Below are 23545 nucleotides of genomic sequence, written 5' to 3'. Positions count from 1 at the left end.
ACCAATATATATTAGCATTTATTGTATGGATGTCTCGCTTCATCTTTAAATATTAAAACTAGTTCTGTATTAGAAGAGGCACTTTCCTTCTCTCAATCTCAGTTCAAGCTATCAACTACAATAGAAAGGGTACTTACCCACAGAGATGAGATCATTGATCCTTGAATTATTGACAAAAGCGTCCTAGGCATAGTATTTATTAATAACTCTGTTGACAAATATAAATAAATAAAAATCAGAAGGTAATCAGAAGGTATTTTTTTCTATTAGGAAGGTTAGTTGTTAAAAGTTTTATTTTCTAAATATTCATTGATGTACCTTTAAAATAATACCAGTAACTTCTTTCTTTATCCCAAGGAAGAAAGGGCATGACTAGATTTGAAGAGATGCCAGGACATTGATTTCCTTTGTAAAAAGGTGGAATGGGGAAGAGAAAATAAACTGGGTATGCTTTTGTATAGCAACAAAATTGGCTTGATTTTAGGTTTTTCATGAATTTAGTAACATGGGCCTACTGCCAAATCTTAGTCTTTGTGGCCACTAATTGGATCTTAGAGGCTATATATATATATATATATATATATATATATACACATTAAGGCCATGTACCTAGAAGCCCTCTAGAGGGATGCTCTATGATTTTTTTAATGTCATTCTGCAGAATGCCAGCTGCTATTGATCACTCCATAGTCTTTGAAGGTGATAGCAAATAGAATATAATTGTGATCTAACTCTTGGGTCTTTAGCCAAGCTTTGTTAGTCTTTGTGTTGTGTGAGTAGCACAAAGACACTTCAGGGTGAAGTCGGTGGAAATTTCCCAAATGTATTTTAGGCAAATTATATTCCATTTCCAGTCCCTTGATGGTATAATCATAGAAAGTCACAGAAATTATCCCCAAATTTAATGACTAAAATATCATTTATATTGTCTTCTCTTGCAGGGTTAGGAGAAGGAATCAGATTTAATTAAAGTCATAAAATATGAAAACATACTATAATGAAAATTATTTCTATTCTTTAATAAAATGGTAGTAAAATACTTTCTAACTAGTTCTTTGTGGTCTCATTTTTTTCCCCCTCCAAAAACATCTCCATAAAATCAAGGAATTTTAGATCACTTTTATTGTCTAATATATCTATAATCTAAGGATGAAACTTTTGTGAATTTGATAAAGGAGATTTAGAGGCTGAAGATTTGGTTTCTAATTCTAGCTTTCCTAATCACTTCTTATTTGACTTTGGACAGTTCACTTCAGCTTGTGGTATCTCCACCCCCCCCCCCCCCCTTATTTTGGAAGGACTGAATGGCCTTATAGGTTGTTTCTAACATTAAATATTTTACTCTGTTAGACTTGATGATCTATAAGGTCCATTGCTGACCTATATCTATAATGCAACAAAATAAAATAATCTGATTTTGATCCCAGGATGTTGGTTTCAGCAAACAGCAGGAAATATTGGAAAATGTTTGGGAAGTGAAAGACTAGACTCACCTTGTTTGATGAAGTCATTAAGTTATTTGGAAATGTAAGCTAAGCTTCAGTTGAGTGACTTTCTGACCTTAGATCAGTTCCTTCTTTGTTTTTTAAAAATGTTACCATTAAAAGTGGAGTGATAGAAAGATTTATTTGTAATCCCAGTAAACATTATATTATCTATAAGTTTGGGGGAAAATATTCTAGGTATATGATTTTTATTTGAGTTCATCTTGCTAAAGCTTAGTTTTGAAAATCTTTCTGAAATGTATATATGAGGAAGATGAGTCTATTTTGTAATTATAGACCATAATTCCTTCTTTACATATTGTACCTTCTAATTGTTTTTTTCTTGGTATCTTGGCTTATATCGCCTGCCATGTTTCATAGATATTAGGTGGCCACTCTTTTCTTCAAAAATAATGGTCCCTGAATATAGATTATTTCCTTCAGGATCATAGTTGCTAATATGGCAGGGTTATACCTACAGTAACTTATTTATTCTTTGTCTTCAATGAACAGTTATTAAACATTCACTGCTCTAGGGTCCCGGACTCTTCACTGGTCATAATTCTCCATATCTAAAGATAGCATGCTACTGCTCTTGAGTGATCTTTATGCCTGCTTCTGCCTGTGTATCCATCCCCCACATCCTTTCACCCTTTTTTTACTACCTTTTTTCACTAAGAACCATCATTCAATTGGCTCTGTCATTCCAATAAATGATGACAATGGTGGTGCTGGTGGTGATGATAGAATTTGTAAAGTGTTTTATGCATGTTAATACATCTCATCCTTAGTAATAACTATTGGAGATAGGGGCTATTCCTCTCCCTATTTTGCAAATATGGAAACTATGGCTGGGACAGTAAGTGATTTATTCAGTTACACAAGGACTAAATGTTTGAGGCAAGATTGGAATTCAAATCTTTCTTACTCCAAGTTCAATATTTCATCCATTGTACAATTGAATAATTGTATTAACCAGCCTTGTGATTTTTCTAGACCAAAATTCCCAGCCCTGCCTACTGTTCTCTTGTATATGGTGAGTACTCTGTAATTATGAAAGCCTTGAAGCCAAAGGTTACATTTTTTCTTTATTTCTCCATAAGCAGCACTACCTGATCCATGAAGTACCTACTATGTGATTTTAAATGTTAATGTATTCTTTCATTTATTTATTCATTCATTCAAACACTCCTATATGACATCATTCACACACTCACACACTCATACATTTCTTGTGTTCAGAGTAGTTATGTTCCATCATAGTTAATAACAGATTCATACTTGTTTCAAACCTATTCAACCCATGATCCCACAGGTATGTCAATGGCTATTTTTCCACCCGCTCCAACACTCTATCGTCTTTTATATTGTCTTTATATATTAGAATATAAAAAGGCAAAGACTTTTTTTTAAGTTTTTACAAGGCAATGGGGCTAAGTGGCTTGCCCAAGGTCACACAGCTAGGTAATTATTAAGTATCTGAGCTCGGATTTGAACCCAGGTACTCCTGACTCCAGAGCTGGTGCTCTATCCACTGCACCACCTAGCTGCCCCTTTTTTTTTCTTTGCAGTGGTATTCCCAATGATTAGTTTCTGGTATACAAAAGGCATTTAATAAATTCTTTAACTATTAAATATTTTTTAAGTATTCTTCTGACTTGTTTTCTAAATTCTCCACTCCCACCCTTTTCAAGGCAGTTAAGACTTAGAGTAGATAAGAGTACTTGACTTGAAGTCATGTTAACCTTGATTCAAAAGCAAACTTAGCAATTGCGTGATACTAGAGAAATCATTTCACCTGTGTCTGCCACAATCTCCTCAACTGTAAAATGAGGATAATAATAGTTAAGGGTTAAATCACAGAATATTTGTGAAGCAGCTAGTGACTCACTGGCCATGGAGTAGATGCTTAGTAAAGTCTTGTTTTCTTCCTTTCTACTCTTTGTTGCTTCTTCTATTTTTATCTGCTTTCATCTTTATTTTCTCTTCCATTAGATACCAAAACCAACAGGCTCTTGGAAGCTTTTGGAAGTTTGCTCAGTCACAGGCTGTCATTCTGCTCCTTTACTAAGTGGAAACATTGGAAGAATGTGATCACTGGGGGAAGTGGAGTTGGGGTGGTTCTTTCTCAGAAAGTTGCTAAATCATCCTTTTCTAGTCATGGAAATCTCTAAAGAAAAGAGCCTCATCAGCCCAGATTCTACTTAAGAAAAAGGAAAAAAAGAAAAAGGAAAAGACAAAAGCAGAATCCCAGGCAGCTTGATCAATAATGATCATCCTTATAGGGGATTTAGTGGATTACTGGTCCATGACACCACAAAACTAAATTATTCAATTCCTTCTTTTTACAAATGAGGAAACTGAGTCCATGAAAGTTCAGGAATTCACCTAAAGTTATATACCTAGGAAGTGACAGTGTTGAAATTTGAACCTAGATCCTCAGATTCCAAGTTTAGTCTACTTCAATTCTACCTACCACATAGTCTCAAAAGGTTGTCTTATTTCTATGTCATCTGACATAAAATGTTTTATTTTTCCTACGCGGCCACCTCCATTTCTGCAACATATTTAAACCATATAAATTATTCATGTAACTTTCTAAAATACATCTTCTCAAATGAATCTAAAATTAGACTTCAAGTTTTGAGGTGAATGGAGCTAAAGAGGATTTCACTGTCAGGTCTGAATCATTTTTCCTTTACCTCAACAATCACCTTTGTTGATTACAATTTTAGCAATACTTCCAATTATAACTCAAATTTGATTTCCTTTAGGAAGGCTGACTGGAATCCTTAGTGAGAAAAAGAGGTGGTTAGCATTTCTTATTTATCATTGGTCTCATGAAACTGTGGCTGGTTCTTGTGGTGATCCTATTTCTTAAGTTCTTCTTACAATGTTGTTTTTGTCTAGAATTCTGGTTTTTTTTTTGTTTTTGCAAGACAATGGGATTAAGTGACTTGCCCAAGGATACATAGTTTAGTAATTATTAAGTGATTGAGTCTGGATTTGTACTCAGATCCTCCTGACTACAGGACCAGTGCTTGATCTACTTCACTACCTAGATGTCCTTGGTTTTGTTTTCTTCAATATGGATTAGTTTGTAAATATTATCTCAGGTTTCAGAGAAACCATTCCTTTATTTATTTATTCTTGTGGTAATATGATGTTCTATTGTATACATGTGCCATAATTCATTCAGCTATTATCAAAATGATTGATATCCCCCTCCTAGGTTTTCAATGTTTTGTCATTTTGGGTCAGTTGCTTACCAAATGGTTAGACAATTTCACAAAAATGCTTTTGCCACTTTGCTGTCTTATTAGGTTTATCAGTCTGATTGCACATGACGTGGAATTTTTTTTTTTCATGTCTACTAGTAGCTTGGATTTCTTCCCTAGAAAATTATTCTTGCCTTTTGAAAATTCAACAATTTGAGGCAGATTTTTATAGATCTTGGACATGAGATTCTCATTATTGAAATATGAGGAAAGTGGTGACAAAAAAGATCAAGGTGTTTGCCTGTGATCACAAGATCAGTAAGGAGCAAGACTAGGGGTGAACTGTTGCATTCTGATGTCAAATCTAGTACTTTCTTTGCTTTAGTACACAAGTTGCATGCATCTCTATATTGCCTGCAGTGTCCTCATGTGTTCTGAGTTTTCAGTCAATTTTGGGTGAGAATGAACAAACCATAATTCACAGCCTCACCCAAGACAATATTTCAAACTCCAATTTTTGCTTATTCTGTTCTTTCATTTGTCTGTTTCTCCAAAGAATTTCATACTGAAAAAGGGTTGGTGGTAGTTAGAGGTTTCAAGCATACAATCTTGCATGAAGTTTACAACATTCCTAAGTAGAACTCAAATGAGATTAAAATGTAATTGGAAAATATTGTAAAAGGAAAAAATGCTTCAAATAAACAATGTTAATATGTAGTTTTCTAAGAAAAATATGAGGCTGTCAGTGATTCATATGTACAGTTTAGTGGACTCATTTCTGAGTAGGATTCCACAGTTCCAAGGAAATCACTTTTACTGTGATCCTCATCCATAGTCATTGTGTTTGGTATCATTATTAGTTATCTGTAGTACTGTTCTTGAGGTCCTTTTAAAGAGGAGCTTTTTAATCTGATTTGTAATCATCTCTAGACTGGGGGAAGGGGGAAGAAAAAAGAGAAGAAAATAAAGAAAATTATATGATCACTTTAATATTTATGTGAAAGTAATAGCAAATTATATATACTAGATTTGTCATTTCATGGACAATCATCATTTTATTCTCTTCTGTTAAGAAAATGTTTGTTTTACTTAAGTTTAGAATAAAGTAAAAATATGTAAAAGAATAAGTAAATGAATAATTGAATGATTGAACGAACAAACAAATAAATAAATTATATGTGTATATATATATATATATATATATATATATATATATATATATATATATATATCCTGGCCTCTATGGGAAGGGTAGTTAGAGCATAAAAAAAATTTAAAACTATATAGTGATAAATTGCCAGCCTTCTTCCATAGCTAAGACAGTGGAGTTTTGATTAGAAAATCTTAAGTTCAAATACTGAAATTATATACTTAGCAATGAAACCTTGACCAAATTATTTATCTCATGTGTGCTGTTTCCCTCATTTATAATTTGAGGAAATTGGAGTATATATTCTTTAAGGTCACCTTCAGTTCTCTATCTGTAATCTAGTAAGTGTATGAATCAGAAACTAGCTTTTAGTCATCACCATGCAAATAATAAAATAAAACAAAACATGGCAGTCTTCATTCTGACAAAAAAAATTACATTTTTGCCATTCCCATGAAGTCCTTGTGTTATTCTTCTCTTGTTTTTCTTCACTTTTTCATGTAGCATTACCCTTTTGCTTTAAAGGTTCTATTCCAATTACCTCTCATCCTATGGAGGTTGAATTTAAATTATAAAAAGATTTACCATAGAGTGCAAGTTCTGATAGGTCCTAGAAAGATAAAAAAAAGCAATAACAACAGCTATATAACCCCAAATATGGATTTTATATATCTGTCATCCAAGGTTTACCTAACTTATTTTAGGGATGAACCATTATCATCTAAGAACAAATCTACTATTCTATCTTTGGGAACTTTATTGACCAAATAACTCTATGTTCCAATGATAGGTGGCAAAGCCCAGATTTCTTGCTGAACCTCTCCAACCCATTGTATGTTTTTGTTCTTGAAAAAAAAAATTGCTCACTGTGTGATTGATCGTTTTGTTTCCCCAAATATGCTTCTTCCCAGGACCAATGTTGCTTATTTTCTTGTTTTGTAAGTTCCATGACTAAACTCTAAAACAAAGGAACTCTAATTTTGGGGACCTCTTCAGGTAATTCCCTAAGTCTGGTGGTTCCCAAGAAATTTTTCTTCTTCTACAAACTATTTGAAGTGATTAGTCTTTTAAGATGGTTTGTGGAGAAATTTATTCTCAGTGTTCCAAATGGTGAGTCTGTGACTTCAGTTATTTATATTCACATCTTGCATTCTGCTCAGACATTGTTTCCATCAGTGTAGCACAAAAATACCCTGTAATTAAGAGTCATGAGTATGTTTGGCCAAGGCTCAATGAGGCCTTAGAAGGTCTATCCAGGAGTTATTTCAAACTATTCACCTTAGCATTGCCATTGGGGCACCAAACTGGAACAAATAACCACAGTTACTTAGAACACTAACTCTTTTGACTGGCATATATTTAATAGGCAATTGGCCTGATTTCATTATCACTGCAAAAAAAATGCAGAGCCTATTTTGTTTGATTATTTCATGTGCCATACCCATTCTGCCCAGTCTCTTCTATAAGGATTTGGTGGCTAAAAGATGGCTAATGACCAAGTATGGCAATCTTTGAAGGAGTATGAGCTTCTAACATAAAATTGCAAACTTAGACTGAGTCCTCTGTTATGTTGTCTTTGTTTTCCTGGAAGTACTATAATGCTAATTCTCTTTAGTACATCTTTAGAGCTAGTAGGGCCTTTAACGATCATATTTTCATATAGGTATATATATATATATATATATATATATATATATATATATATATATATGAATTTGTAAACATATGGATTCAGAAAGAATAAGTAACCTAAGATAATAAGATAATATTAAAGATGACAGAATCAGGATTCAGATAAAATTCCTCTGTCTTCCAGTAATTTATTCTTTTGGCTATGCCACACTGCTCTTTAGCTTTTATCAGTCCCAGGAAAATAGATCTAGTCTACAAGTGAGTTTTTATGATTTACCATGATCAACCAGAGAATGAACATTTCCATCAACTTTGCAGAATTTAGGATCACCTCCAAATTATAGTTGATTGTTGGAGGAAAACAAAATAAAACACTAATGGGGATAAAAACAATGAGTGAACTCTAGAATGAGGTATCTGTGTTTTTGTTTGTCCTCTTTGGGAATGACAAAGAGTTTGTTTTTATCATTCAGATTTTTCAGACCATTGAAATCATGGACTTAGAACTTGAGGGGGATATTAAAAATAAGTCCAAATTTTTAATGAAGAAACTCAGGCATAGAGAAGTTGGCTGTCATTTACTCCTGTTCACACTAATAAAGTCAGTAGTCCTTCAGATCATGTTGAGTTCTTAGAGAATGTCTAAAGAGAAAAATATGAAGAGTATTGAGAAGACTGGGTAGGATCTGGTGAGAAAAGAGATTTGGAATATCAAAAGATTGCCTTGATGTCAAGATCACATTGATTTCTGATATGAAGCTTACTTAGTCAATTTAAATGGTATTATTCTTGCTTGTTTGGAGATGGGTGGGTGAGCAGGGGAGCCTTTATTCCTTGTTCTCAGTCTTTTGTATCTTGCACATCTTGTGTATAGTGAAATAGTCATTCATCTACCCCTATATATTGTTTATATTGTTACTTCTAGGGCTTGCAAGCCAGCAAAGGATTTTATTTATCATATTGGTAGCAACATTGATATGCACAGGCTTCATTTTGGAGATTGCCCTAAGGTAAAGTTTGGAGTGATACAGTGCTCTTGATAGTCTTCATGATAGGTCAAGGTTTTGGTTGAACACTAGGTCACAAGTTATTTTCTTCCCCATTTAAAAATTATTTCATTTCACAATTCAGAATCTTTCCAAGGCTACATCCATCTACTTTATCTATACCCTTCAGTTTCTGGATTTCATTCCCTTCTTCATCTCTCCTTGGAAACTTACCAAACTTTATTTAAATCCAATTGCAATTTGTAATTCCTTTGTTAGGCCTTTTCTACTTCTCTCTCAGTTTTTTGTTATTTTTCAGCTGTACATACATTCCCAATACACATACAGTATGCAAATACATATCTGCATATCTACATAGAAACAAGGCAAAAATAAGCAGGTGATACATTTTATATATTATGTAAATACATTGAAAGTAAGTCAATATGATGTATGGTATTCATATAAATATGAAAATCAGGTGCACATGTATATATGATTATATATAATATAACATATATAATATACTATATATAGAGAGATACAAAATATATATGCATATTTGGGAATATTTGCATCTATAAAATATGACTTGATTTCCATTAAATGTTAAGGCAGAAATCATTTCAGCTTTGTCATTTATTACAGTACATCATCAAATGCTTGCTTAGTTTATTTGAATTGAATCTTGAAAATGTGACACAGCTATTAAGAGACACGTTCAATGAAAGTGATCTGCTGCAGAAGTCACAAGAACTGAGTCCCTGACTAGTAACCTTTCTTTAGCATCTGTGTAATCTTTTGGAAATTCCTGGATCTCTATTTCTTCATTGACATAATAAGGCTAATGATACATGTCTTTATTCCTAATAAGACTTCAAATATGGTTGAATGAAAAAGATCAATTGAGATTTTATATGTGATAAATTTAGCTCAAAAACTAAAAAGTTCAGTGTTCTCACTGATGTAGCTATTTCCTCTATTGATCCAGGTCTCAATGAATCCTTTTCTGATCATATTGTGAAAAGTGAAATCTCCTCCATGTCCCTTAGTGACCTGCTTAGTGTTAGCTCCATATTTTACCCATGTTTTTATCCTTCCTCCTCCTCATGTGAAAATTTCTTTTGATATATTTTAAATATTTATTGTAGTATCTTGCTTTTAGTCATTAATTAATAAATGTTGGAGGATAGACCGGATTGGATTGAATGTGAAAATATAGTTGGCATCACACTCAAAACCAGATGTTTTGGCATCAAGACTCTTGATTCAAAACAAATTCATTAGAGGAAAGAATGCCAGGGAATCTAATCTAGGAAAAAAAATTTAAGCTATTAGGAAGCACCTCATAAAGTACAAACCTCCATTTCTTGCTCATTTACAGAAAGGAAATCAGAAGGAAGCAATGATTTAGGATTAAACTTGACTTGAGGTAACAATTAGACTGGCGACATTATCATAGCAACTTAAGCTTGATTGTTGTTGTGCACATCTACCCCAAGTTTGATACAAGGGATCTCCCCAATGTCCTCTTCCTGACCTGCTCAGCTTTAGCTCCACTTTATATTCAAGATGTTTCTTGATGATACCATGTTTTTGGTGTTTCCTCCTCCTCTGGAAATTTCTCACTTTTCCATTCATTTGTATATTTGCTTGTTGTACTAAACTGAGGCTATTACCTAGGTTGACAAATCCATTTTTTTTGTTTGTACCTCACCTTTCTTCTTCCATTTCACCTTCAGCCTATTTATATTTAGAATTAGAAATCTTTTGAGAAGAGAGAAAGGTAGAAACTACCTCAAGAATAAGGCAAGTCTTTGTATTCCTTCTTGTACATTCTCCTTTTACCTTTATCCCATTCTTCCCACAGTGCTCTATATTGGTTTTTTGGCTATGACACCAAGCATCAATGGTAGATGAGAGAGACATGTTTTCTCGAGACATTCTTTCTTTAGTATCCAGAGCACATCCCTAACCTAAGCCCATTGACTGTTTATTTCCATATAATTTATATTTTAATTTCTCTAAAACTTTCTAATAGATATCATTAAAGGAAAAGTATTTTGATAATTTAGGGATGGAAGTGGCAGTCACTGAGGTAGAATTTCAATCAAGAAGCATCAATTAAGTCCCTGCTTTATGGCAGGAATTATGATAAGTGATGGGAAGCAAAGACAAAATATGAAATGTACTGTCAAAAAAAGGGTCTATGGGGGAGGGCAGCTAGGTGGCGCAGTGGATAGAGCACTGGCCATGGAGTCAGGAGTATCTGAGTTCAAATCCAGCCTCAGACACTTAATAATTACCTAGCTGTGTGGCCTTGGGCAAGCCACTTAACCCCATTGCCTTGCAAAAACCTAAAAAAGACACTATTGGAGAAGCAATATGCACCCCTATATGAAAATATATATGAAAATTAGAAAATATGTACACAATAAATAAAATAGTAATTTTTAAGGAACAAGCATGATCAGAATAATCTGATTTCCTTTTTTGATAACATTACTAGGCTGGTTAATCAAATGAATACTGTGCTTTTGATTAGAGTCATGAAGAGAGAAGAGAGCTGAATTTTAGTAATGATCAAGTCTCCTATCATCCTTGTAAATATAATGGAAATGCATAGACTACACAAATCCCCAAATTCAAACACTTCCCCATAAGCAATTGAATTCAGAAATGAGAAGGAATTCTCTGAAGGAGAGCCCCAGGGATCTGCATTTGATTCTGTGTATTTACCTATCTTTTTTTTTTAATTTGACTTGGATAAATACATAAATGGCATCCTTATCTTTAGATACAGAGAAAATCCATCTGATCATAGCATCATAGATCTGCCTGAAGAGGAGCTCAAAAGCATCTAGTGTACTTTCTAATTTTACTGAAGTAGACACAGGAATATTAATTGACTTGTCTGAAATCATAAAAAAAAACTATCTTTCAAGACAAAATATCTTGATAAATGTAAGTGGTGACCTAAATTTCATAAAATGAAGAAAGTGCAGCTCACATAAAGAGGGTGAAGGAAATGATGACTGATTTTCTTGTGGTCGATTAATGAAGTAAACAAAAACTAAACATTAATACATGGAATTGAGGAAAGAAATGGGGCAAATGAATATATTGGTCAAAATATGAATAGATTAATATTAAAAAATATTAAACATTTTCTTAGCAGAGATATTATACTAAGTTTCTGGGGACACATATATAATCAATTAAGATTCTATTTGCCCTTGAGTAACCTGCATTTTAATTAAAGAAACAGCACATAGAGGTGAAATAAGAGATGAGAATAAGTTAGGGGAATGTAGAGATAAAAATGAATCATAGCTTGCCTATCATAAGTTTGCATTCTACTTTGGAAGGCCATATATATGTGTGTGTATATATATATATATATATATATATATATATATATATATATATATATATATATGTCTTTATAGGTAAATTGGAAGTAAGTATAAGATAATTTTCAGGGGAAACAGCACTAACAGGAATCCCTTCATATAGAAGATGCCCCTTGATGTCAGACTTGAAGTAGGGATTCTAAGAATTGAAGATGAAGAGCAGATATATTCTGCACAGGAGAAGCAGTATCTAGCTTCTCATTTGAATAGATGACCTCTGAAATTCTTTTGACCTCTGAGAACCAAGGTTTGCATAAATGATTTGTTACATGTTCAGGATTATGGTGGAATAGTGGATGTGCTATTGTAGGGGTTAAAAGAAAACAACTGACCATTGGAAAATGTCATTTCATTGACTATGAAGAAGGTTTTAATTGAGCCTCTGTCAACTACAGAATCTTTATTAGCACATATGGACAACCTACTGTTAAATTGCTGCCCTGACTTGAAAACAATGGGGGAATTACAAAACAAGCAATTGGCCAGGATACCATCAATCCTAGCCCTTGGCAGAATTGCTCTGTTTCTCGGCATCTGTTTGGCCTTTGTACAGATTATTAATATGCATCCCACTTGGTGGTTAGGATGGCAACATTCACATGGCTTGATGAAAATATTTCATTCCAACTTAACTGAAGGATAAGGAATTATTCTCATCAATATGACCAAAAAATCAGTACAGCAGATAGCAGAGAGTATGATATGATGGGAGCCAAATCTGTAATCAAACACACATTAAAATAGTTTACAGTAACTTCTATGGCAGAATAGCAGTCAGTATGATCTACTGGAGAGATGACACTGGATAATGGATGAGGTATGGTCTTAGAGTTTAGGTAGTTTAAATCCTGCTTTGGATACTAGTTTTATGATTATGGGCCTCATCCAATCTCAGATTCTATATACATAAATGGGGTTAATAATAGTCTACAATTCCTGTGATTATTATACAGATAATACCAATGGACTCTTGGACATCTCCACCTGGAGTTCTCTTAGGTAAATGCTAATTTATATACGTTTCAATTTTTCTGGACAATATAATCTCTTTGGGTCTCAGTTTTCTAAGCAGTAAAAATGAGGAAATTGGAATTGATCAATTTTGAGGACTCATTCATTTCTGTATCTATGACCCTATGATGTTCTCCTAGATCCCATCCAACTCAACATTCAGTCAATCAGAAGGCAATACTGGATGTTGTATTAAATTCTAAGGATATGATGTGAAAAATGGACAATCTCTACTCTTAACATGTTCTCTGACAGAGTTAGCTTTCTCTCCAGCATCTCAGAACTCTTGCTGGCTCTCCAGAACCAGTTTTTTTTTTAATGATTATTCATCTGACCAAAGCTCCTTAATAGTTTGCCATGAAAGTCAGTGAAATTGCTGAGAGCAAGAATCTATATTTCCAACAACCATATACAATTTCTAGCAATGTTTTCCTGAGATGGGTTAATATGTGATAGATCTGTAGATTTGAACTGAGAAATATCTGAATTAACATCTGGCCTCTGTTCCTTATTAATTCTGTAACCCTGGATAAGTTATCTGATCTCAGCAGGCCTTAGGTTCCTCATCTATAAAACATTGAACCATATAGCACCTGCCTTCCAGGTTTAGAGTTCATCTTAGATGAGATCATCTTTGGTAAGAGGTTTAAAATTTTAAATACTATCAAATTGTCATCAGTTATCCTCATCATAGATGTCCATTAAGCTCTCTTCAAACTAAATAAATTCTTATGCTTATGATCATCTAAAATGATTTCACCATTGTAATGAAAGTAAAATTTTTCAAACAAGACAAATTGAGAGTTCATCTTTAAGTTATAGAATTGGATAAGCATTGAGGGCTCAAGAGTTTAAGTGATTCCTTACAGAGAAGAGACCTTTATTCAGGTTTTTCTGATTCTTTCTATTCATTACAATATGAAATCCAAGCCTACTACTATACCTCCATCACATCTTTATCTTTCTCCTTTTTCTTCTAATCTCTTCTTTCTTCCCCATTTTCTTCTAACTCTTCTTTCTCTTCCTCTTCTCCTTCCATTTGTTCCTTTCTTCTCTTTCTCCTTTTCCTCCCTCTGCATTGTTTCTTTACCTCTGATTGTTCATTCAAGTGGTCTATTTCCTTTTATGTATCCTTTGATAAAGCTAACTGAGACAGTCATCAAATGCTAGGACTGCCTAGTAGTCCCCAAAAGAATGTCTTAGAGCTTCTCGTTTAGACATATTTTAGTAAGTTTAATATTCTCCTCTTGTATCAATCATAATGATAAGTAGGGCTCTTAAATTGCTTCTGGGACTTCTTTTGATGGGACAACATTACTATTGTAATTTACTAAGCTGAAATGAAAAACACACTTATTTCTCCACTCTGTTTCCTTACGTGGCTGATGGACATGGACGATGAGGTCCTGTCTGTTCTAAACCTGATCCTGTGGTGAACAATTTCAGCATACTTACCAAGTGATATTATAATGACAATGGAGGAGGATGAGGATAAGGATGATGATGAGATGCAGAAGCAGCAACAACATCATATTCTTCTCCAACTGGTGATGCTTTTACTCATGGTGGGTTTTGTTTTGATGTTGATGTAGGATTAATGAGTTTTCAGACCATCCAAAATGGATGTGACTTCAAGTTGCACCAGAGTTATGTACTAACCACATAACCTTGGACAGCTACTTAACTTCTCTGAACATCGGTTTCTTCATCTAAAACTGAGTAGTTTTGACAGCATATGTTCAAAGATTCCTTCCATGAACTCTAATTCTAGTACTTCATTCTTTTGTTCCTATATTTGCTATTTTCCATTAGTAATATAAGCTTCAAATCAAACATTGATCTCTTTCTGGTTATTGAAAATCTCTCTCTCCCTATGCTTTCTATTTGAATTCAGCAATGATTTTATATCAGCCTAGATGAAACACATTTGTTAACATTTTTTCATTATGCTAAAAAAATTTTTCTGGACTCCTGAATAATAATTCAATGCAGTCATTTTGCAAATCACTTTCTGAGATTTGCCAGAATTCTGGGTAGCTTCTATTTGTCCTAGCAAAAATGACCTGCTAGGTAACACAGGGATCTGTTCCAGTCTTATACTGTACTACTCACTGTCTGTCTTCATTGCTACGGAAGGACAGTCTTTCATTTCTAGTATCATGACATTTTTTACCCTTTCAATTATCCCTTCCAATTAGCCCTTTGGGTTTCTGAGTTTCTTTCCAACCTCTATTTTTAAAGCTTTGTTTATTTTAGGTTAGGAAATAAGGTTAGTAAAGATAGCATCTGTTCTTTTCAATTGGAAGCACTACAATACATCTGCTAACACAGTAGGTTACTGTGATTCCTTCAAGGACCTGTAAGCATTATAAAGAATATTATTTGTCTTGCCTGACTGGCATGTATTCAAAAGCCCAAAGTAAGAAACATGTGACAATGGGGGATATGATGTTTAAGGCTATGTGAGCTCAATTTGAGGGACTGAAATGGCAGCTCCACATGGCCTTTTGCTGGAATTCTGCGATTTGCCTTTTGTGAATTTGGTTCATGGATTAGAATAGTAATGGTGCATTTTTGGAAGCTGTTTCTTTTCAATTGGGAGGTAGAATCTTAGGAGATAAAAGGAAGACACAGGTTTTTGCTAATATAATTCTTAAAGGCCTAAATATGAAACTATAAAATGAGGCAGGTTTTTATTTTTGTTGTTTTTATTTTTGTTGTTTTTATTTTTACTTTCAAATAAAATCTGTTCTTGCTTTGGTATAAAGAACTCTTGCTGAGAAAGTCTCCTTTACCTATGAAGATGAACAAGTGTTCTGCAAAATAAACTTTTAAAGTGTTGTCTTGGTTACTGAGAAGTTAAAATATCTGCCTAGGACCCCAGGACTGCTGTGCGTCAGATATGGGACATGAAACTATTGGTTTTTTTAAATTTTATTTAATTAAAGCAATGGGGTTAAGTGACTTGCCCAAGGTCACATAGCTAAACAATTATTAAGTGTCTGAGGCCGGATTTGAACTCAGGTCCTCCTGACTCCAGGGCCTGCTCCATCCACTGTGCCACCTAGCTGTCCCTCATAAAATAATTGTTAACATCTTTGAAGTCAGTCCTCTAATTTAAGCTGCCTTTAATACCATAGAGGAGTAATGATTCAGAATTTTCAAATTTGTTGTTTTAGCTAGGTGACATAGTAGATAGAGTGGTGGGTTGAGAATCGGGAAGAGTCATCCTCTTGAGTTCAAACCTGATCTCAGACACTTTACTTAATAGCTATGTGTTCCTGAGCAAGTCATATAATCCTGTTCGCCTCAATTTCTCAATATGTTAAATTAGTTGAAGAAGGAAATATCAAACCACTCCAGTATTTTTGCCAAGAAAAACTCCAAGTGGGATCATGATGAGTTGAACATGCTGAATTGACTCAACAAGAGGCTAGTTGGTTTTTTGTTTTTCTTTTTTTAATGATTGTTATTCTTAATACTAATGGTGGCTAAAGGTTTTATGGTACATTAGTTTTGCAAATTATTTTCAAAATATATCTTATCTGATAGTCTCAAGAATATTGGGGGTTAGGTGTCATTATTTTTCCTATTTTACAGATGAGAAAACTGAAATTAAGAGAGATTAAGTTACTTGCCCTGCATCACACAACTAGAAAGTGTCTTGGGAAGAATTCAAATTCAGGTACTCCTTCAAATCCAATGTTTCATATGCCAAGACAGAAAGTTGATGATAGATAAATAATAAGATCTCTGAATGACGAATTATAACTTAGGTTAGGGCCCGAGTGAATTCTTCACTTGGGCAAGGTCTTAGATTCTACACCTATTTTTTTTCCATGTCTTTGACATAGTGCTATGTAGAGAAAGAAACACAGTATTTGAAAGTAGAGAACCAAGTTTAAAACCCAACCATTTATGACCCTTATTATCAACAGACAATTGTTATACCTGGACCTCAGCTCCTCATCTAAAAACGAAGGAATTGAACTACAAAATGTCTTTATTCTCTGATATAGCACCATACCTTAGTATGGGGGGAAAAATCACATTTAGTATTCATTGGCTTTTCTTGGTTACACCTGTCTTGTCCAATTCCAGTGGCCCAAGATGTGCTTATGTCCCTAAGTGAGGACAGGGATGTGGTTGGAATATGAATCTGGCAATCAAACCATGCAATAATCTACATTTGAGGTTATAGGATCCCAAACCTGAACCTAGTTGGTAATAGTGTCAGAGGGGGAACAAAGGATGCATGTGAAAGATGTTATGAGAATATTTTTAGACATTGGCAACAGACTGAATAGAGAAAGAATGAAAGATACATTGATGTTAAACTTCTTTGATTTGGATGATAGTGAGTCATTCAATAGCATTAAGGAATTTTGGAAGAGGAAAGTGTTTGGAAGGAAAATTGATGAGTTCAGTTTTGAATATATGTTTTAAATGTCTAAGAAAAATCTAGTTTAAGATGCCCAGTAAGCAGCTGAAAATGAAAATTCAGAGCATATGAGAGGGCAGGACTGGATAAATGTCTGAAAATCATCAGCATAGCAGAGGCAATTGAACCCACTGGGGTTTAGGAGACCACCCAAGCAAAAGACTATAGAGTAAGAATAGAAGAGTTCATGATCCCCACCTTTATCAGGTATGATGTAGATTTAGATCAAGAAAAGTAAACTAAGAGGGAATAATTAGACTTGTCGGAGAACTGAGAGACAATAATGTCCCAGAAACCTAGAGAGAAGAGGGTATTGAGAAGAGGGCTATTGAAAGTGTTAAAGGCTTAAGAAGGTTATGAAAGAAAAGGACTGAGGATATTAGTCCACTATAATTGGCCAATAAAAAAAAATTAATGTTAACTTTGGAAAGAAAAATTTTGGTTGTTAAAATCTCTCAATTTCACTTACCATGCATTAATCTCTATTAAAATGTTCTAGGCACAGGTGGCTAGGTGGCAAGGTGGATGGAGCACCAGCCCTGGAGTCAGGAGTACCTGAGTTCAAATCCAGCCTCAGACACTTAATAATTACCTAGCTGTGTGACCTTGGGCAAGCCACTTAACCCCATTGCCTTGCAAAAAAACAAAACTGAAAAAATAATGTTCTAGGTTCTCTCTCACTCTCTGTCTCTTTGTCTATGTCTTTTTATGACTCTAAACATTTCACAGATAGTGATATTAAATTCTGACTGCACCCTGTACCAAACATAAATTTATAAAACCATATTAAATAGAAGCAAAATAAATGGTTGTATTTATTGGTTTGGTGAATTAGTGAATGTCTTGAATTTAGCACTGTGCCTACAAATAAAGTAAACACTTCAGAAAATATTATTGACAGACTGAGTTGAATTGAGTTGAACTGAACTGAATCAAATAGTGTCTTCTTTTTATTTTAAATTTACATTGGTTGAAAAGTCTTGAGTCTCATGGGTCCTTCTTTGGCTTTGTAAGCCCAGAATAAAAGACATGATAATAGATAAATTTTGAGTTTACACTGATTTTGTTACATTTTTAATAAATCCTTTAATGCATTTTGTTATAGGCTGCTTGGAAAATGGCCTTTTTCAAAGAACTGAGAAAAATATTTTCTCTTCATATTGCCAGCATTGTTCAAAGATTAATACGAATAACGGTAGAATAGGATAATCCCATTTAGCAGAATATTAAGTGGAATAAAGTTGCATTTGTGAATTCTTACCATGATGGAAAATTTATATTTTTAATTGTACACCTTTTCTAATTTAATTTTTAGTTGCAAATTCTTTCCCTCACCTAGCCCTACCCACCCATTAAGCAGAGAGGAAACATGAGGTTCACTGAAAATTTGAAGTTATGTAAAACACATTTTTGCATTAGATTTGTTCCCCCCAAAAAGCAAGGATGAAGGAAAAAATGCTTTAATCTGTATCTTCAGTCTCAGTCTCTCAGTTCTCTATTCAGAGTAGGACTGTCAAAAATGCAGCCCATGGTATGATTTCTTGTAGCCACCTGTGAATTTACTAAATGCTTTAGTAAACAAAGCCGAACTACCACAGAGCTCTCACTAAAATGACAAATCAAAATATGTTGTCTATTGTTTCGATAACAAATTCTAAATAAGGTTGGCAGCCCTGATTTAGAAGATAGAGTTATAGAAAATGAGTCCTGCAGAGTTGTTCTGGATCACTGTGCTGATCTGAATAGCCACATCTTCCACAGTTCATGATCATTACAATATTCCAATAATTATGAAGATTTTTTTCCTTGATTTCTTATGGAATAATAGTTTTCCATCACATTCATTTAGCATATTGTATTTAGCAATTCCCCAGCTGGTGGGTATCCCCTCAATTTTCAATTCCCTTCCACCACAAAAATTGCTGCTGTAAATATTTTATACATATGGGTCCTTTTTCTTCTATTTTTATTTCCTTGGAAGGTAGACTTTGTAGCAGTATTTTTAATCTGGTCAAAGAGCACATATGGTTTCAAATTGTTTCCCCAGCATGGTTAGTCTAGTTTATAAATCCATCAACAGGATATTTGTGTACCAATTTTCTATATTGCACATGAAACTTGTCATTTTGCTTTCTATCATCTTATCCAATCTGATGAATGTAAAGTGGTACCTCAGAGTTATTTGAATTTGCATTTCTCTATCAGTGATTTAGAGTAATTTTTCTTAAGGCTTTTGATGGTTATTATTTCTCCTTCTGAAAATTTCCTATTAATGTCCTTGGACCATTTATCAAGGGGAATATAGCTACAATTTTAAAAATAAATCTTTCTCACTTCTTTATATATTTGAGAAATGAATGAGAACTTTATCAGAGAAATTTGCAATTTTCCTCTAGTTTCCCATTTTCAATTTTGACTGCATTGGTTTTGTGTGCCCCAAAACCTCAAAACCTTTCTAATTTTATGTAATGAAAATAATCCATTACCTCTGATGAACCCCTCTGTCTCTTTATCTACTGAGACACAGGACAGGTAAACATTATCATTGTCCTTTATTCTTTTTATGATATTACCCTTATCTCTAAACTCATCTTGAACTTTTCGTATGTTTTATACCTATTTTCTATCATATTACTTTTTCTAATTTTCATTGAGGTTTTTACAGAATATTGAGTTCTTGTCTCGGTAGTTGAGATCTTTGTTTTCATCAAGAACTAAATACTATGCTCATTTATTTCAATATATTGAATATATTTATTCAATCACTGAACTGGGAATTAATGACTTTCTTATCCTACACCAAATTAATTTGATGCTTATAGCTTTTTAGTATAGTTTGAAATGCGGCCCCCCTTTTTTCCACATTTATTTCAATTAATTCATATAAAAGGCCTTTTGATCTCTCAACTGATTTTTAAAATTATGTTTTCTATCTCTATATAGCAATTCTTTGAGAGTTTGATTGCTATAGAATTGAAAAAGCAACAATTTAGGTAATATTTTAATTTGTATTGTATCAGCCTACTGAGGAGAAAATGTCTCTATCTTATTTCATATTTATGTGAAGAATACTTGTATTTATTTCCATATAGTATTGCTATGAGTGTATAGTAACAAGTAAACAACCACTTTAATATATATTGCCTGCAGTTATTTTAAATTGAATTTTTCTTTGTCTCTACTTGTTTAGGATTTTGCTCATTCTTGGTATAAAACTAATGTCACAGGGAAATTTAACCAATAAATTGAATGAGGCCTTGTATCTAAGCATAATGTAACTTATTGATAGATGTGATCTATTAATAGATCATCATCTAGTAATAAAGGACACGTCAATGACATGCCTCAATTTGCCATAAAAACTGCAAGTGAGGGCTTGGAGTATCTTTTATCTTTTGGTGTATCTTCCTTCTGATTGGCCTGACAGTACATCTTTGGGACTTTTCCCTGACAGTCTGGATTAATAGACATCAATATGGGAGCTGGCTGAGTTTCCAGGTCCCCCTTTTTTTGGAGAGAAGAGAAGGCACTGAGCTGACTTGAAGATATGACTAATCAGAACTCTATCTACCTCCTGAATATTTTTTTTTAGGCCTTTGCAAGGCAAACAGGGCTAAGTGGCTTGCCCAAGGCCACACAGCTAGGTAATTATTAAGTGTCTGAGACCGGATTTGAACCCAGGTACTTCTGACTCCAGGGCTGGTGCTTTATCCACTAGGCCACCTAGCTGCCCCCCAGGAATATTTTTTTTTTTAGCAATCTTAACCAGAAAATTCTAAGCCATCTCAATCAGGATTTTTACTGGCTTATTTTCATTTCTGAGAACAAGTCACCCCAAACTTTAATGATTGGTGGGAGGGGTAGAATAAGGACAAACCTTAATCCTTGGGACAAGGTCTAACTGAAATTGGGTCCTTATTATACAATAAAGAGAAGAAGGAATCATATTTGAGTTCTGCTCAGCCCAAACTAGTAAGCAAACATATTCCAGGAGCTAGGAGTTATAACTTTACTCTGGTTTACAGACTGTCTGGTCTTTTCTTGAATGGGGTCTTGGCAAAAATAGAAGGAAAAAGGACATAAAACAAATTAATAATTGAATATAATACAATAGTATAATATTAATTTCCCTTACTAGCCTGGTCACAGTGTATGATCTTTTAAAATATATTGCTTTAATTCTCTTCCTCTTCTTTAATTCATCAATATTTATTAGAGAAATAGTTCTCTAATTTTTTTCTTTTTTTCTCAGTGATTTAGATATTAAAAACCATTTATGTCATGGAAGGAATTTCAAAGGACTCACTTTTTTCAAACATTAATTTAATTTTCAAACATGTATTAATTGTTCTTTAAATGTTTGACAGAATTGAGTTGTAAATCTAGCTGGTCTTTGATTTTTTTTCTCTTTTGGGACCTCATTTATAACTTGCTAAAAATGTTTTTGTAGAAAGATCATGTAAATATTCCCCTTCCTTCTCCCTTAATCTGCACCATTTTACTTTCTTGTAAATATTATTCATTTCATTTTGATTGTCAGTTTTAGTGGCATAAAATTAGGCAAAATAGCTCCTAATTATTTCTTTGATTTCATTTTTATTGATTGTACATTTATACTTCTCACTTTTGACACTGTAATATTTTTTCTTTATCTTAATTAAATTAGCAAAACATTTATCTATATCTATATCTATATCTATATCTATATCCATGTCCATGTCCATCTCCATGTCCATGTCCATCTCCATGTCCATCTCCATGTCCATGTCCATGTCCATCTCCATCTCCATGTCCATGTCCATGTCCATCTGTATCTGTATCTGTATCTATCTGTATCTGTATTTGTATCTGTATCTGTATCTGTATCTGTATCTGTATCTGTATCTGTATCTCCATCTCCATCTCCATCTCCATCTCCATCTCCATCTCCATCTCCATCTCCATCTCCATCTCCATCTCCATCTCCATCTCCATCTCCATCTCCATCTCCATCTCTATATCTATGTTTTTGTTTTTTCCCAAAACAGTTTCTAGTTTTATTAAGTAGTTTAATTTTTTATTTTTATATTTAATTTTATCAATCTTTCCTTTCATTTTTAGGATTTCTATTTTGTTTTTTAATTAGTGATTTTTAATTTGGTCCTTTTAAAGTTTATTTTAGATTTATGCTTAATTCCTTGATCTTCATTTTCGCTTTTTTATTGATGTAATTTCCTACAAAGTATTACTTTGACTACATCCACATTGTTATGTTGTTTCATTGTTATTATCATTAATGAAATCATTGATTGTTTCTATGATGTATTAGTTCATCTATTCATTCCTTAGCATTATATGAATTAATTTTCAGTTGATTTTTATTTATGCTTCAAAAACATCTTATTAAATATAAATTTTATTTCTCTATTATTTAAAAGAGGTCTCAAATATTTCTGCTTTTCTGCATTTGTTTTTTAAGAGTTTTGTGCCTTCAAGTATACAGCTATGTGGCACAGTATTCAGGAATACTCACTTTTCTGAGTTTGAATATGAACTCAGTCATAGCTATGTGACCCTGGGTTAGTTGATTAACCCTTTGCTTCAGTTAATCATCTTTAAAATGAATTTGAGAGGGGCAACTAGGTGGCACAGTGGATAGATCACTGGCTATAGAGTCAGGAGGACCTGAGTTCAAATCCAGTCTCAGATGCTTAATAATTACCTAGTTGTGTGACATTGGGTAAGTCACTTAACCCTATTACCTTGCAATATACAAAAAATAAAATAAAATGAATTTGAGAAAGAAATGGAAATCATTTCACTAATCTTGCCCCAAAATTCCCCCTAAAACAAAACAGAACAAAACAAAAATGAAAAACAGAGTGGGCCATGAAGAGTTGGAATCAACTGAAAAATGACAAAACAAAAAGAAATATGGTTCTAGCAAATGGTTAATTTGAGAAGATGTCATTTACTATAACTCATAAAATATATGGCCATTACCCCTTCCACATTATGACTTTCTTCGTCATAATTCTGATATATTGTGGTTGGCATAAGAAATAAAATTGGAATTTTGGGAAGTTTTGTGGAAGTCAAAGAGTTGTAAAGGCCACCAGACTACATAGAAAATGTTTAGAAACTCAGAAATGCATAAAATATATGTATATTGTTTTATGAAATTAACATTTTATCTTTTAATATGGTGGACACTGTAAGAGAAAACAAAAA

The 23545-nt window shown here is 33.5% G+C and overlaps 1 protein-coding gene and 1 long non-coding RNA gene across 3 annotated transcripts in view; one reads left to right on the top strand and one right to left on the bottom strand.

The window, feature by feature from the left end:
- The window catches only part of LOC141520655 (uncharacterized), a 67552-nt gene extending 67341 nt beyond the window's left edge, over positions 1-211 (bottom strand). Inside the window, exon 1 of the long non-coding RNA XR_012477696.1 lies at positions 138-211. This is a non-coding gene — a long non-coding RNA (uncharacterized LOC141520655). The remainder of the gene's footprint in view (positions 1-137) is intronic.
- Positions 1-23545, top strand: part of LOC141520652 (catenin alpha-3-like) — a 1797877-nt gene that overhangs the window by 1581279 nt on the left and 193053 nt on the right. The window lies entirely within an intron of this gene.

This window comes from Macrotis lagotis, chromosome 4 (genome assembly GCF_037893015.1).
Source record: "Macrotis lagotis isolate mMagLag1 chromosome 4, bilby.v1.9.chrom.fasta, whole genome shotgun sequence".
NCBI lineage: Eukaryota > Metazoa > Chordata > Mammalia > Peramelemorphia > Peramelidae > Macrotis > Macrotis lagotis.
Note: the sequence above shows the minus strand (reverse complement) of the source record. Positions and strands in the feature narration are given on the sequence as shown.